Source organism: Zonotrichia albicollis, chromosome 5 (assembly GCF_047830755.1).
Source record: "Zonotrichia albicollis isolate bZonAlb1 chromosome 5, bZonAlb1.hap1, whole genome shotgun sequence".
Taxonomy (NCBI): Eukaryota; Metazoa; Chordata; class Aves; order Passeriformes; family Passerellidae; genus Zonotrichia; species Zonotrichia albicollis.
Window position 1 is genome coordinate 28,266,318 of NC_133823.1, and position 15,962 is coordinate 28,282,279.

The 15,962-nt window shown below is 36.8% G+C and overlaps 1 long non-coding RNA gene across 1 annotated transcript in view; it reads left to right on the plus strand.

Annotated features, from left to right (window-relative positions):
- Positions 1-15,962, plus strand: part of LOC102060436 (uncharacterized) — a 177,503-nt gene that overhangs the window by 108,464 nt on the left and 53,077 nt on the right. Inside the window, exons 11-15 of the long non-coding RNA XR_012580425.1 lie at positions 5,442-5,806; positions 9,901-10,094; positions 11,830-11,887; positions 12,791-12,853; positions 12,967-13,060. This is a non-coding gene — a long non-coding RNA (uncharacterized LOC102060436). The remainder of the gene's footprint in view (positions 1-5,441; positions 5,807-9,900; positions 10,095-11,829; positions 11,888-12,790; positions 12,854-12,966; positions 13,061-15,962) is intronic.

Consider the following 15,962-nt stretch of genomic DNA (forward strand, 5'->3'; position numbering starts at 1 on the left):
CCTTTTTTCCCATCCATTCCAAGGGGAGAATGGTTTCTCTCTTACCTGTATGTCAATCTGTATGTGGAACAATGGAAATGAGTGATTTTTTCATAACTTGAATTTGCTTAAACAAATTTTATCCCCACTGATCTTAGCTGGTAGAAGGAGAGGTATGCTTCTGCACAGGGTAAATACACAAAATCTCTACAGTAAATCCAAAGCATGAGGTGTTCTGAGACTGATCTATGCAGACACTGGCTACAGTGTTCATTTATCATGGCACTTTGGCTGGAGCTCAGATATCAGAAATCTCAGACAAAAGCACAGCACATTGTTGAGTTAATAATGGAGGCTAGAATTTCTTACATACTGGCTCCAGCACCCTCCTGACTATAAATCCAAGTTGGATTAATTAAAAAGTAATATAACTAAAGAGTGGCATGTAGAGCTGCAGCATGAATGAAGCCCCATTTCCCATGGACTGGTGCCTTGTGGTTGTTTGGCCTTGATGGTTAAGGTACGAAAATCCTGTGGCTTTTCTTACAACTGAATATTTATAAGTGCTGGCATGCAGATTCTTAGGTGTCATGAAAATTGTGATCTCCTACTGCAGCCTTTTCTTCAGCCACCAACTTACAGGATCTGATCTCAATCCTCAGTTTTATATTTTTACAGAATGTATGGAAACATAATAATCTTTGAGATCAATAAACTTTTGTATCATTTCCACTGAAATCAGACTGTGAGTTCCAAAGCTGTTTAGGAAGCACACATGGGGATAGGTATGGAGTGTACTCAGACAATATTTGACAGCAGAGCAAACTATGGCAGAAACAACACTGCATTTTTCCCAACTGTCATTAGTGAAAAGTTAGAGTATATTTTTCATAATTCTGGATGTCTGTAGGGGAAAATTGTTGTCTTAAAAATTTCTGCTTTGACAAGTTTGGACTAAATCTTGATTTGTGCCTGAGGAAATAATGCCAAATGGACTAGTTGTCTTGGAACTTTCAAGACACAGAAATAGGATGATGGACAATAAAGCAGGAGATTACGAGACTGTAGACTTGCACAATTTTGATTGGTTTTGAAGCTTCAATTTGGCACTAACCTACAACTCAATTGCCTGCTGCTCATAAGAAATGCTTTGCCTTTCTTGCACAGTAACGTTGTCTCTTCTTTCAAACAATAACTTGGAAGTCAGTTCTTAATATTTTATAAATTTTGTGATTTTTAAACATTCCAAAGTAAATCCAGATACCTTGGCTAAATTTTAAATATTAAAGAAATAACCTTTTAGGGGAAAGTAATAAATATCTCTGTGTTTATAACATTGATTTAATACTGATTAAAGCAGAAAACCTAGTTTTTCTCTGAGATATGTCTGTGATGCATATAAATGATTGTTTGAAAAATATAAGTTATCAGAGCCTTTAGCACCAGTAAGATATTATTCTTGGCAGACATCAATTTCAATGATATTTGAATCTCAGTTTATGCGAAGTTCTCATAAGAAATTATTGCATTCATCCGTGTAAGGCTGAAAAAATCAGACCAGAAATAACCTATGCAAAATGTGGAGAAGTCTGGAGAATGAGCCCATGGAAATGGCACTGATTACCTGACCTTACTGCCTCCTCACAACTGCTCACGTCCAACACAGCTCACTTTTCCTCTGCTTTGGAGTGTGACCACACAACAGCCCTTTCTCCCTGCTGGTGTTGTCTCGTGATGCTGCTCCTCTGATTTCTGCAGATTTATGGAGCAATCTGCCAAGAGAGAGCTGAGTTATGAGGCAGTATATTTATTTCTCAGGGGAGTTACCTCATTAGGAACCCTCTTTACATTTGCCAGTTCAATGCACGTTCCTTCACTGGACAGTGAGCAGGCACTTACACGTGTACTTACTTACACATGCACATGCACAGAGGAACAGTAGCTTTGGATCTGCATCCTAGAAGCAAAAAGATCATATTTAAAACTGAGTAGTCTCTGCATTTGTGAACTAAATGGCTGTTTTTACAGCTGAACCGAGTACTGAGATATTTGCAACGCATTTACCATACTCTTGAGGTATAGAACAGAGAAGTGGGAGTTTCTGAAGGGAGCAAGGGAATATGTACTCTGGTTGCCAGCAGCAATAGAAAAAAAAAAGCTATATTTTTGAGAAGAAAAAGTGTTACTTACTTGGTTTTTTTTTTTTTTTCTTTTGCAGGATGATTTATATCTGTTTTAATTTCTGACATCCTTGCCCTTTTGATTTGATCTCAATGTTCAACTAAGCTCTATTCCAAGGCTTGCAATCTAATAATTATTTAAATTCAGGAGTGTAAAATAAACCTGTTAAAACTCATAATCAGAAACCAGCTATTTCCAGATTAGTGTGCTACATCTGTTCTGACTTCCAGCTATGGACAGTATTATCTTGAGGCCTTGATGAACAGTAGAGGATACTGAGGAACCTGTGGAAATCAATTTGCTATGCCATAGGGTAGCTCTGCAGATCTGCACAAACCTATGAAGTCTCAGATGCATCCACAAGCTCTATCACTAGCTAATTTTTTTCTGTTGCAATTTTCAGGTCTTATTGGAATATCTGAAATGAGTGATGCTAGACTGATAATCACAGATAAGGTGCTTTGTTAGTCTATATCAAGGTATAAAAGAACTCTTTGAAGTTAGTTAAGCATGTCCAGATTAAAATACTATAAAATATATCTGAACACTGAAGTTGTATAGTGGTGACTTTTTCTGATTTCCTTTAGAGTTGTCAAAAATGTTATATATTTTTTGTGCTGCCTCAAAGTCCAGCTGTTCTTATCTAAAAACCCTCTTTATTTGCATGTTATTGTCTCTTCTGAGTAATAAGATTTTCAGAAATACCTCAATTAGATTGTTAAGGCCTTTAAATAGTTTTAGAAAAGTTATCTAAATAAATTCATTTCCTAAGGGTGTATATGAGAAAGACCTATAGAAACAAACAAAAAAGAGTTCATTAGGTGTTTGGAGCACCTCTGCTATGGAGACAGGCTGAGGGAGCTGGGGTTGTTCAGCCAGAGTGACCTTCGAGCACTTTCAGGTACCTATAGGGGCCTAGAAGAGAGCTGGAAATCAACATTTTACATGAGCATGTAGTGAGAGGACCTGGGGGCATGAATTTATGCTAAAAAATGTTGGAAGGTCCCTGGAAACATTCAAGGTCAGGCTGTCCATGGCTCTGGGCTCTGTCTAGTTGACAATGTCCCTGCTCACTGCACAGAGGTTGAACTAGATGAGCTTTACAAGGCCTATGACAAAGCCAAAACATCCTATGACTCTATGAATAATTTCATTAATCTTGAGTCCGAATAACCTGTGATATTACATTCCTATGTCAACAATGACTGCAATATTTTCCTGTTCAGAAAAACCTGAGTTGATACTTTGAATCAATGTTTTCCAAAGGCTTTGGTGAAGTATATGGAAATGCTTTTGAGGATCAATATAAATGTTCACAAGACTAAATTTTAGCTTGTTAATTTGAAAACATTGGGATTTTGAATTTCTCTTTGTATAGTAATCAGAGTATTTAGAAACACAGGAACTGTGACATCTGTGATTAAGGGCTGGAAGAAAACTCATGGGAAGTATTGTGAGTGCTCGCTCTGTTCTTCTGCTCTTCCTGGATGTCCACATTCAATCACTGTCAGGAGCAAAATATGAACTAGGCAGATCTTTGTTGTGACTCAGGTTCTTGTAAGTACTTTCTGCATTTTTCTGTTGCTTGAATTGTATTCCATTACAACAGTGAAACCTGTAAGCTCAGGAGCTGTGCATGTTTTTTCGCTATGCCCAGCATAATGGGACATTAACCTTTGCCACTTCTTGGTCTGCTCTGGAAAAATATCAATAACATGACTAATAATGTAATAGTACATTATTTTCTCTCTCTAATGTAAAACTACGGTTCTACATTAGAGGGAGAAAATAATGTGAAAAAACAGTGCAGGGAAACAAAAAGTGAACTTCCATGAAAGTAATGGGAGTGGAATTAAAGAGTAAGCTCAAACACTAAATCAGTGTTCAGGTAAGAATGTGATCTTCTGCAAGTTTACTGAACCTAAAAAAAGCTAGGACATTTGGGCTTCACTTTGTATCCACTCATAATACCAATATCTGTATTCATATTTTAATGCTGTTATTTTAGTAATCCCAGATCCTTCAACCAGATCATAATATGCTGGTATCCTTTGCTTAATCAGATTTCCAGCTAATGTGGTTGTTTTTATAACTGTGTAAATAATTTGAAAATAAATATTGCAAAGTTAACTGAAAATAAATATGTGCATCCACAGTATGATTGACAATTTAGCCTGAAGTCTGAAAATATGTCTGCAGCATTGTTCTGTAATGAAGTAGTTGTGTGGCTTAGAGAAACTCTTGAGGAACGGGACAGATGTACCAATAAAGTGTTTTTACTTACTCACACCTCCCTTATGCCTTAGCATAAGGGGTTGAAGACACAGGACTAGGTGCACATTTTCTGTGACTCAGAAAAGCTGTTCTTTCTCTAGATTGTTGCATGCCACTGATATGTGCGTGTCCTCTTTCCCCCCTGTTAATTTCATCAACTAAATCAAGGTTTCAGTTGACATAGTCCATTGAAGCTTTTGATAGATCAGTGCATTATTTGAATAATTCAATATTGCTGGTGTGGGATTAGATGAGGTGTTTTAAGGATCAATGGAAGTGTGCGTGCGTGACCGTAATGTCTCTCATATCAGAATAGAAATTAATTGCCATTGCCATTCCTCTTGTTCATCTTGGCTGTTCCTCTAGAATATACTCTATTGTTTTACTGCTGGAAGTCTTTGTCAACCCATGTTCACCTTTTAAAAATAATCCTGCTAAAGAAAATAGATGCAAGCTTTCTCTCTCCAGGGTTGCTAATTAAATGAAATAATTCTTTTTAGTTATGTCTTGGTGATTTTTTTAACATTTAAGTGACATATCATCAAGTGGCCCATCAAAGTGTGTAAATTTCATTCTTTAGCAAGGACTCTTAGGACATGCCGCTGCTGCCAGTAATATTCTTTATATCTATGATAACAGATGAGTGTATTTTCTTCTTGAAAGACTTAAAATACCATGCTTATGTCTAAGTGTATTTTTAATAAAGTGCTTATCTGGCAAAGAGTCATTTGAATATTTCTTCCAGAATGATATGAAAACATATGTTAAATATATGAGCTGCTTTTTCTTTATGGCTGAATGTGTATAAATTAAAAAGTGTACTAATACTTTTAAATATTCCTGAATTATATTGAGTTGAATTATAGAAAAATTTGGCACATATTTTTGTATTATCATGCAGTAATATTCATGCTGCAGAACAAAATATATTTCCCAAACTTTCAGACCTTTTATTTGGCCTTTAAATGTCCTTTCTTGAATTCTTACATTTATTTAATCTTTTACAGATCTCTAAGGCAGAAGAAAAATTATTGAAAAATAATTCCACGCAATCCAAGAGACTTCTACCAGAGGGGAGGCAGTGCTGGATCCGATGGTCAGCAACATAAGGGAGCAAGTCAGGGACTTCAAGACTGAATGCAGCCTGGTGGAGTTTTCAGTCCTAAAGAATAGGAGTCAGGCAAGGATTAGAGTTTGGCACCTGAACTTTAGGAAAGTAAACTTCTAGCTGTTTAAGGAGATGTCAGTTGGATCCCCTGAGAGATTGTCTTCAGGGACAAGGGAGTGAATTGGAGCTGGCGGATATTTAAGGATGCCTTCCATAAAATGCAAGTCGTCATAATTCCCAGGACCAAGAAGTTGGGCAAGCAAGGTAAGAGACTGGAATGGCAGAGTAGGGAACTGCTGGTCACACTGAAGGGAAATAAGCAAATGCACAAGCAGAGGACAGGTGGCCTGGGAAGGGTGTAGAGTTGATGTATGGTCATGTACTTGGCAAAGAATAGCAGGAAGGACTTCTACAGGTATGTAAACTTGTAGAAGAAGAATGTCAAAGAGGGTGTGCCCTCCTGATGAATGATACTGGCAAACTGGTAAAAATGGAGAAGGCTGAGGTACTCAACAGCTTTTTCAATTGAGTCTTCAATGGCAGCTTCTCTTCCCATTCCTTTCAAGTGGATGGATGGCAGGATGGGGGAGCGATGTCTTTCCCACTGTAAGAAAAGATCCAGTACATGACCACCTGAGAAACCTGAATGTCCATAAGTCTATGGGATCCAACGAGATGTACTCAGAGTCCTGAGGAAGTTGGCTGCCATTTTCTTGAGCAGGGCTAGCTGCAGACAGTGAATAAAAGCTCCCAGAACGACATAACTCTTTGAATCAAAAATATCCCTCATCACACTAAAACAAGTGTTATTTTTCAGCCTGGTATTCCTGCTATAATTTCACAATCTCTGGGCAGGCATTACAGCCTCTGAAGCAAAGCAGTCTTAAACACAGCAGTTTCAAATCCTGCCTCCTCTGATATCTGTGGCAAAAATCCCAATGGAGACAAGATTTCACCATGTTTATTCAGGCTCAAGTGTATTCCTTGATGTTTATGAGATCTCATTATGCAAACAGAATACTATAAAAGTTCCTTTGACAGCAATTTCCTGTCCACTGGCATAAAAGCAGGTCTGGTTTGGCACAATTATTAGCACTTGGCACAAGGCAGGGTTGCACCCACCAGTTCTAACACTAGAGAAGCAAAATGTGTATAACACAATGATTTTACCCCACCTCCTAGTCCTGTCTTCCATAAGATAGATCTCAGCCAACACAGACAACTGCATAATTTCTTCCAAAAATTAAACATTGAGAAAATGCTTCTCCAAAGTTCTATGTGTTGCATAGAGAATTCATGTGAATGAGAGGTGTTGTAATGTTTTATTAGTACTCACTTAGGATGACCTTACACTGCTCACAATTGGCAAAACCACAGGTGAGTCACCTTGGTTAAACCACAACACATGGCCATCCTAAATGCACACCAAGAAAGTCTGCATGCTGCACTGCACCAGGAAGGCCACTGAGCCATCAGTGAGGCACTTATTAAGTAGTTGACAAGAGTTATTCTCTTCTGGAGAGTAACTCTGGTTCATTATGGCAATCCACAGGAAAAAAAATGACATTTTCTTTGGTTTCTATGATGTGAAGATGAAGATTAAATTTGCAGATAGTTGAGTCTAATCAGCAAACAGGACAGGCCAGCTTAACAGACTTTTGAGCATGGGAAAAATAAAAACATCCACTTTTTTTGTACACTAATGGTGTGCTTATTTATCAGTCAAAAACTTCAATAAAGACACAAGTCATGGAACAACAATTTAAATACAACAGTTAATTCTAGACTGTGGCATTTTCCAGGCTATAGTTGACATGTCTAATATGTGAAGGTATGTGACCTGCAATATGGCTGGCTTTATAATCAGAAGAATAAATTGTTAAATTTATATCATTTTACAATTATGGAGGGAAAAACTGCTTCAACAAATCGTATGCTTTCTGCTGTCCTAAATTCTGTATGCAGCTCTTGTGCTGACATCATGAATGTGACATGCTGCTCTTGGAAACAGAATAGTAATTTCAGTATATTTGTCTTCTTTCCTTAGTGAGTCCCTCTATTACCAGTCTATATTTCCTGCTCCACTTTGATGTCCTATTTTGAGTTATGAGTTTAGGATCTTCCAGAGTTTTGTCCCAAACTGTATGGGTGCTAATATGTAAAAGAAAGATTGAAAGTATTAGACCTGCAACTTGTTTCAGATGGAAAGGAAAATAAAACTTTTATTTTGGTTTACTATGGCTATAGAATTAATCCTGTGATAAAAGGGAATAAAATGAATGTTGAGAATTGTAACTGTAGCTAGATCTTAGATAGTGAGAACATCCTGTGACAAAAATCTAATCTATTTGCCTTCATGTCTGATATTACTTGTGATTTTCTCTTATTCTTCTTTCCTACATATGTAGGACTTCTTTCTGGATATTTTCATTTTCAGTTATTTCTGATTTTCTCACTTTTGCAATGTTCCTTGTAAATTTCCATATGAAAATCCTGTTCAGACTTGTAAGTTTTGTAACAATTACAATATTTTTATTTCAATTGCAGTTTCATCCAGAATACTTTACTTCGTAGAAATAAGACACTTTTCAAAAGTAGACACTTCTGGGAATGAGAAGAGGTGGCAGTATAATGATAAAGATGCTAGAGAGTAGCAAAAAAATCATTATTGTTTAAAAACTTGTCACTGGACTGTTAATAATCATGTAAAAATTAAGAAAATATATTTATTTTGTTACCTTTTTTTAAAATTATGCTGTAATTCTGCGAGATTTAGTCACAATTGAATTCACAACATTGAATTTATTCCCCCAATGAGTATTTGGAGTGGCTGAATTAGTGAGAGCATTTGAATATGTGGTGCCAGAGAGTTTAAGCTTGCTGTTTTAGGATAATCCATTCCTGATTTCTTCTTGCTTTTTAATGGAGTGACTCTTTTTAGTTTTACTTAGAAATTCCAATCTCTTATGTCAGAAGGTTTGGCAGCTACTTGGATGATTTACTATACTGTGAATTTACTATCTTGCTTTTAATCCCAGACAAATGATCCACCTGCGTGGTATTCACTTCCCTGTTATTTTCTCCAATAAATCTCGGAAATAGGATTGGTATACTGGTTTGTGTGCTATGGTGCTTTTTTTTTCCCTAAAGTCTGCTAATGCTGTATATTTTTTTAGCTTTGCAATCAAATAGTTTTGCTCAAATAATATGCAAAACCACTCACACTCTGCCACTATAACTGTCATAGATCATGAGATATCCATAGAGTGACCAAAGAACTCATATTACTTAGCAGAAAGTTAAACATCTTGTGAGTTAGTATTTAATCAGATAGGCATAACCCCACGTTTTAGGAGGAGAGGTAGCATGCTCCAAATCACAGTGCATGTGCTGTGCTGCAGCATTCCAGAGCAGTTAGAGCTCTGCTGATGATCAGGGCATTGATGCTTATCCATGCTTATAGAGAGGAAAGATTCCCTGCTCAGGATGTCAGAGATACAAACGAGTGTATCACTGTTCAGGGGTGAAGCAAAATACTTCAGAAGGGAGCATCCATCTCCCTAACAATCTTTCCAGAGTCTTGCCTGTATGGCATTAATCTTAAGGTACAAAATTTTTTATAAAAATATTCCATTGTGTATTTTTTGTGGTTTAAAAAAAAAAATAGCATCCCAGATGAAGTAAAGTGCCTCAGAATGATATTTGTATCAACCAGTGAGTTGAAAGGATGTAGTCTAGTAGCCAGCCTGGAAGTAAGAAGAGATTTCTGCACCCTGGTTCAACAGCATGTAGCTGTTGATTTTGAAGGAAATGCGAATCTATTACAGAGTTTTGGAGCTATACGCTTAGGTGAACAGATTTTTTTTCACAAAAGTTCAGCATTGGAGATATTTACTAGAATAAAATTGATGTTGTTTCAACTACCTTCTGTTTGACTTAGAATGGCTTAGAAGGTTTTAAAGTTATTTCTCTCATGTCTTAAAGAATGTCAGGAAAAGTGGGCAGTCTAGGATCCTTATTTCCCAGTTTCTCAGCTTGGAATTGCTAGATTTTGCAGAAACAAATGTTAATTTTAGGAGTCACTTAAACCTCTCTTTTCCTTGACATTATTAAGTGTTATGGTTATGAAACTAAAGAACCACTTTCTTATATTTGATGGTGTGTGTGTTTCTGTCTGTACATGTCTGTCTCCTGCCATCATTCAATGACTGTTTTTGTCTGGGCAGAGGAGTGACAGAAAGTATTGGGTGAACACTGAACCACTGAATTTCTGTGTAAAATAAGAAGAAAAACCTCTCCTAAATCTGTTTTCATCCCAAGCCTTTTTATGGAGGTCTCATTAGTGACTGTACTTTCAGAGCATCCTAGGGACTCCAAAGAGCAAATGATTACAAAATCTGTTGGAGTGATTCACACCAGCAACAGCAGTTGATCCAGTGTTTCATTAGGACCATCTTTGCTGGTCCTCCCAGGCCTTCTGAATGTAATCCTGAAGCTGTGAAATTATTTATCTCAAAGGACAAGCTGGACTTGCCGTGATAATGGAGGGAAGGTAAGACAAAGACAGAACGTGCACAGGGGTTTCCTCATGTGCTGCTCAGTACTGTTCAGTGTTTGCATGGTTGGTTTTGTAGTATTTTGTAGTATTTGGTTTTCAAGTATTTGAAATTTGAGAATTTCAGGTATTTGATGACATAGCGACCATCTGCTATGTTAGACAAGTGTACCAATTTTGGATGACAGGGAACCAAACTATTTGCTCTCCGGAGTACCTGTGCTTCAAACCTGCTAACATGAATGCAGTTTTTAAGTCAGAGGGGATGGCTTTTTCACTGTCTTCTTCACAGATGCACTGCTGTTAGTTTACTGGTAACTGTTTTAACCACAGGAGGTGTAACCTGGGACTATTTCATGCTATTTTCTCCAGTATAACTTCATAAAGCAACAGAATAAGAATATGGTAATTGGGAAGGAAAGAGAATGTGGCACATGTATTACAGGAAAGAATACTTAAAATGCAAGATGCAGTTTTCAAAATACTTAAACAGCAACATTTTCACACTTTTTATTAACATCAGGGAGATTTTTAAGCCTATTTATTAGGATTTTTTTTCCTTTAAGTAGAGGTCTTGTTATTGCAATTAATTTCATTTTTTTTATCTGCTGTTATGGACAAATATGGTTGTTAGTTGGTATCCAGAACAACCTAATGTGCAAACTAATGGGAATAAAATATGTTCTACAATGAGCACATCTCATATCTAGTCAGATGATGACAGCAATTCTGCTATTCTAGTCCAGATTTCCTTCTCTTTTATCTTTTAACCTTTGTTTCTTTTCCTTTTCTGTACTCAAGACAAAGTTGCAGAAAGGTTTTTGTCTTCAAAGGAATCTCTTTGGTTTTGAAGTTCAGTCCACTCAGAAATGGATGACACATTACTGGTTTAAAGGCAGAGTTTCAAAGTTTTTATAATGAGAAGTTTTATTTTCAAAATATAAACTTTTTTGTGTGCTCAGGGAAACAAACATTTCCAGGAAAACTGCCACTTTTTCTTTTTCCCCCTTTATTTTAGCACTGCTTTTAGAGACACTAAATTATTTCAGTTCTGTCTGGAGAATTTTGTGTTGAAAAGCAGCCTTAGCTGAGGACAGTGTCATGCTTGCATAACTGCATGCCATATTTTTCCAATTTGCACCACAAGAGAAGAAATAAAGTTTATAGCATTTATCAGGCACTGGGTAGAGTGCCAAATCCCAGACAAGGTTTTTCTGAAGTCTGCACGTGGCAGGAAGGTAATGGATAATGGATTGGTAATAAAATGTCAATGCCAGGGGAAAATTCTGGCCTGCCATGAAAGTCCCACAAGGAAAAAGGAAAGCTGTAGCATGAGAAGTCTATTGCCAAAAAGCAATGAGATCAAGTAAATGAGTGCAGCTGCCAGGCAGCAACATGAGTGACATCTTTATGGTTGTGAGCCTGTTTTTCTAATTCTACACTTCCAAACTGAGTAAAAACACACCAATGTTAGTTCTTAATTCCTACCAGCAGGCCTACTGAGGTGCTCTCTCCCAGTGGTACTGAGGTCACTGAATGGGAGTTATCAGCAGTGGCACTAAGATGAGACTTCCCTCAGTAGAGCCACTCACAGGTTGGATAAAACAAAGGAGTCCTATGGAATAGACAAAATTTATTTTCCCTCTTTCAATAGTTCTGTCATAGAGAGCCACATTTGTCTTCATGCTCACTGTTTATGTGACACAATCACACTTCAGCTTTCATATTCCAGGTCTGTTTACCATGCCACAAAGACACTGCTGAGCCTCTGCTAAAGTGGAAGGTTGGAGGTAGGTTGTTCTGTGACTTAAAAGAAATAATGGGTTTATGCCTGGTCTGATCTATGCCACTTCATTAAAGGAAATTGGAAAGACAGAGACTCCCAAACACTAATAGGACAGCAATTCAATTAATTTTATTTTTTTTTATTTCTAGTTTGGTTCTCTTTGATATGATGGTGTATAAGGTGTGAAATTCAGTTATTTTCTTAACAGAAGAGAGCCAGTATATAACATAGGCTTTAAACAGTACTGGGAGCCAAATTTATATGAAAGTGAAAAGCTGTGAAAACTGGGAGAAGTATTTTTTGTCAAATAACACCTTTTTCTGTCCTTAATTTTGTATATTTCCTAAATAGAATAAACCAATATTATTTTGGAAATGAATTAAAATTTAGTCTTTATTGCATTCCATATGTGTTGCAAGCACAGAGGTAGTTTTTATTGAGGTTTTGGTTTTTGGGGTTTTTTTTTGTTTGGTTTGGTTTGGTTTTTGGGTTTGGGGTTTTTTTGTGTTTTTTTTTTTTTTTTTTTTTTTTTTTTGTGGGTTTTTTTTTTGTTTTGTTTTGTTTTGGTTTGGTTTGGTTTGGTTTGGTTTGGTTTTGTTTTTTTTTTTTTCCCTAAAGAGAGAAATAAAATGATTACTCAGTTTTTCACCAGACAGAAAATCAGAGAAGAAAAAGCAAATTCCACGGGTAAGACCCTTTCTAGAATTCAAGACACAAACTAGATTTGCTGTGCTACTGAATACTTCCAATACATTCCTGAATATATTGCTTGGTTTCCTTTGCACTTTGGCTTGGCTCAGCAGCACTCCTGTACCTTGCAGGCCATTCTGAGGCAAAGCTGCAATAAAGGCTTAGGAGAGCTCAGCTCTACAGGCACAATGCAGACATCCTCTATTGAATCTTGCAGGTCTATTGATGAGACAAGGAGAGACCTTGCTTGGGGAACAGATTACAGAAAAAATATAATCAGGTAATGTGGGCTACAGAACTTCTAGAATTCATTGGTAGCATGCAAACAGGAGCTCAGGGTTCATAAAAATTAGTTTAATCTATAAATGATGCCTTTTGTCTGTATCTTGTTAGGTGTCCCAGCTGCTGTTCAAGCCTCTGTTTGCAAAGGCCCCTGGATACACAAATGTCTCCACAACCACAAACCAAATAAAGGACGTGATTGCAGGTTGGTTTTAGCAGTGAGGAGTAACAGAGCTCCTAAATTATCATAGGAAATCATATTTTATTAATGTTTAGGCAGATAATGCAGTTATTCTTTGCTGTAAGTGAATCTTGCATATGCTAAAGATGCTGAGTTGAACTCTCTGCAAAATGATGTGCAGGGGTCACTCCACTTGTATCCAGAGCAGCTGAAGGAGCTCAGCTCCACCAATTTCCCTCCCTGAGAGGCAGAAAGAGAGAAAGGTTTCCTGCTTGTATACTGACCCTCCTTTGCGTGCCTATGCAGATGACAACTTGAAAACTATGATTAGGTTACAAGATTAAACTACTGAAAACTCTTCTGGGAAGTGGTGCTGCTGTGCCTTGTTCTGAGATTTTCAAATAAAAAATATTGTAACTTGGTTCTCTGGAAAGTAATTTTTATGTTGAAGGGAGTATGTTGTAATCACTTCTGTCCTCTACCTATATTTATTCCTTGTTAATCCATAGCAGTAAGGATTTGCAGTGAATAGTTTTGTCTCTAAATATCAGGATTAAATTTCTGCTGTATGTTCCTTCTCTTGTTGATGTTGCTCTTAATTACAATGTTGTTTCATTTCTCTTTTGTTATCTGGGATTTTTTGATGTATTCTAAAATAAAGAGAAAAAATGTATATATATTATTATAATGCAATGCAATATATTGATAAAATATTAATAATGTAATTTACTCCTAACTAAGCAATAATGGATCAAATTTTCTCTTAGAATGTATGATATTGAATTGATATGAAAAAGAAACCCTGAATGTTAGTGATATATTTTTATAATAATTTAGTAATCACCACAGCCTGACCATAGTCTTAGCCATACTTGAAAGAGTTGCATTACCTTAGTTCTTTCCTTTGCCCAAACATCTGCTATTTCATATTCCATGTTTGGTTTTAAACAATAAAAACCCCACTCACTACAATATCTTTTATTTTCTTATGAATCATATTCTTCACAAAAGCAAAACTGAATTTTTTTTTTTGTGTAAAATCTCAATGGGTATGCAAGAGTTGTCTTTATCTCTCTGAAACTGCTTGACTTCATTTTTAGGGATGATTAAAAACCAGAAATGATGTAGAAAAAATACCACAGTTTAAAAAGTCTTGAAGGAGTACAATGTGTTTCATTTCTCATTTGGTTTAAGCTCAGGTGCCAGAGGTTATCGGTGATTGCTGCTGATTAAGGCTGCAGGCTGGGGTAGGTTTTTCCAGCCTAGATCTGGGAAAGGCTTTTCTTCTCAGTCTCCTCTTCTGTGTTGTTTTTTGGATTAGCACAAGTGAAGAGTTGCATTATCAAAACATTTGCTTTGAAAAGTTGAAAGTTTGATTTATTTACTTGTATCTGGTGGTGGTGGCAGCCTGTGTTATTTCAAGGAAGCAATGGTAAAAAGGAAGTCAGTGTTGGAGAGACATCCTGAGACTCATAGTAAACATACCATAGGTAAGAAGAAAGGTAGATCTAAGTTACACTCAGGAGGTATGTTCTGGAGGAGGGTGACTATTTACTTGGTGTGTGTAATGCTCATGTGTTGGCAATACTGTCAAGTGCTGGAATGTGGAATTGTCTGGGAGAGAGGAATCTGGCTTTTGTGTGTGTCTTCTTCTGGCTTGGAAAGACTTTCATATATGAAGATGTTCTGAATACTGCTTTCAGTTGATATCATTAAGGGTAAAGGATGCAAATTGTGAAGGAGCAGCCCCATACTGTGTTCCTGTATAAGCTGTGTCACTGCTTGCTAATATGTGTGCTATAATTATATAATTAGGGAAGGTTTTGCCTCGTTTGTCCCAGAGCCAAATAATTTTACATAATATAAATGTTGATCTCCTCCCTTGCTTTATTGAATATTGAACTTTCATTCACTAATGGAACTGTACGTGTGATCCTAGTAGAGTATTACACCTTTTGTTTTTTTCACTTGGAGAATCTAATTTGGAAAGGATGAAGCAATAGGTAAAACTGCAGTTAAAGTAAGTCTGTTAATACTGAAAACTCTACAGAAGAAAATCATTATTATTTTACTCTCTCTTCTTAAGTGTAAATCATATGCTTCATTGGGAATTTTGCTTCTTGGTGAAACTTTAAATAAATCCTTACCAATACTAAAAACCAGAGATGAAAAATACCCTTCCTAATTCATGAGTCTCTTATATCAGCAAGTAGCTTGCTTGTTAGATTTGACTTTTTTAATCTATAAAAGATATAATTTCTCACTTGGTATATCTAGCCAAAAACACTGCAAAACTTTGCCTTGAGACATAATCACAGTTTTCTTGGGCCTTCTGATATAAATAGATTTCCTTTAATGTCTTTTAAGAGGCATTAAAATGGAGTTATCATATTCATGGGAAGTAATGTGAAATTAAAAAGCGTCTTGTAGTTTTTCTTCTGTGGGCCATGGTGACCTGGCAGGATCTGAGTAGTGTGTAAGTGAAGGCACCTGCTGCAAATTCCCTCTATAATGTTGTTTTTTTGGGTTTTTTTTTCCAAAGCTGCTCTTTGGTTCTCTGCCAGGGAGCTTTCTCAGTCAGTCTGTTTTCATTCAGTTGAGACCAGACGTGTTTATTTCTCATGTTTACCATGTTGAGGTGATGTGGCTTCAGACTGGTCACTGAAAACATAGTGAAGCCCCAGACATCAATGCTGGCTGAGGGGAGAGCCCAAGAATTTGGGATGGCATTTGCAAGTGGTTTCAGAGATCCTTGGTGATTTTTGTGTTTTGTAAAGTATTTGGAGGGTTCTGTGGTGGGTATACACTGTTCTGGGAAATGCCATGTCATTTGTGAGTGAGAATGGCCATGGTTTGGTGGTTTTGATGCCTGTTTTTTCAGTGGTTTGGTTGTTTGTTTTTCTAGACTGCCTGACCACTTGATGTG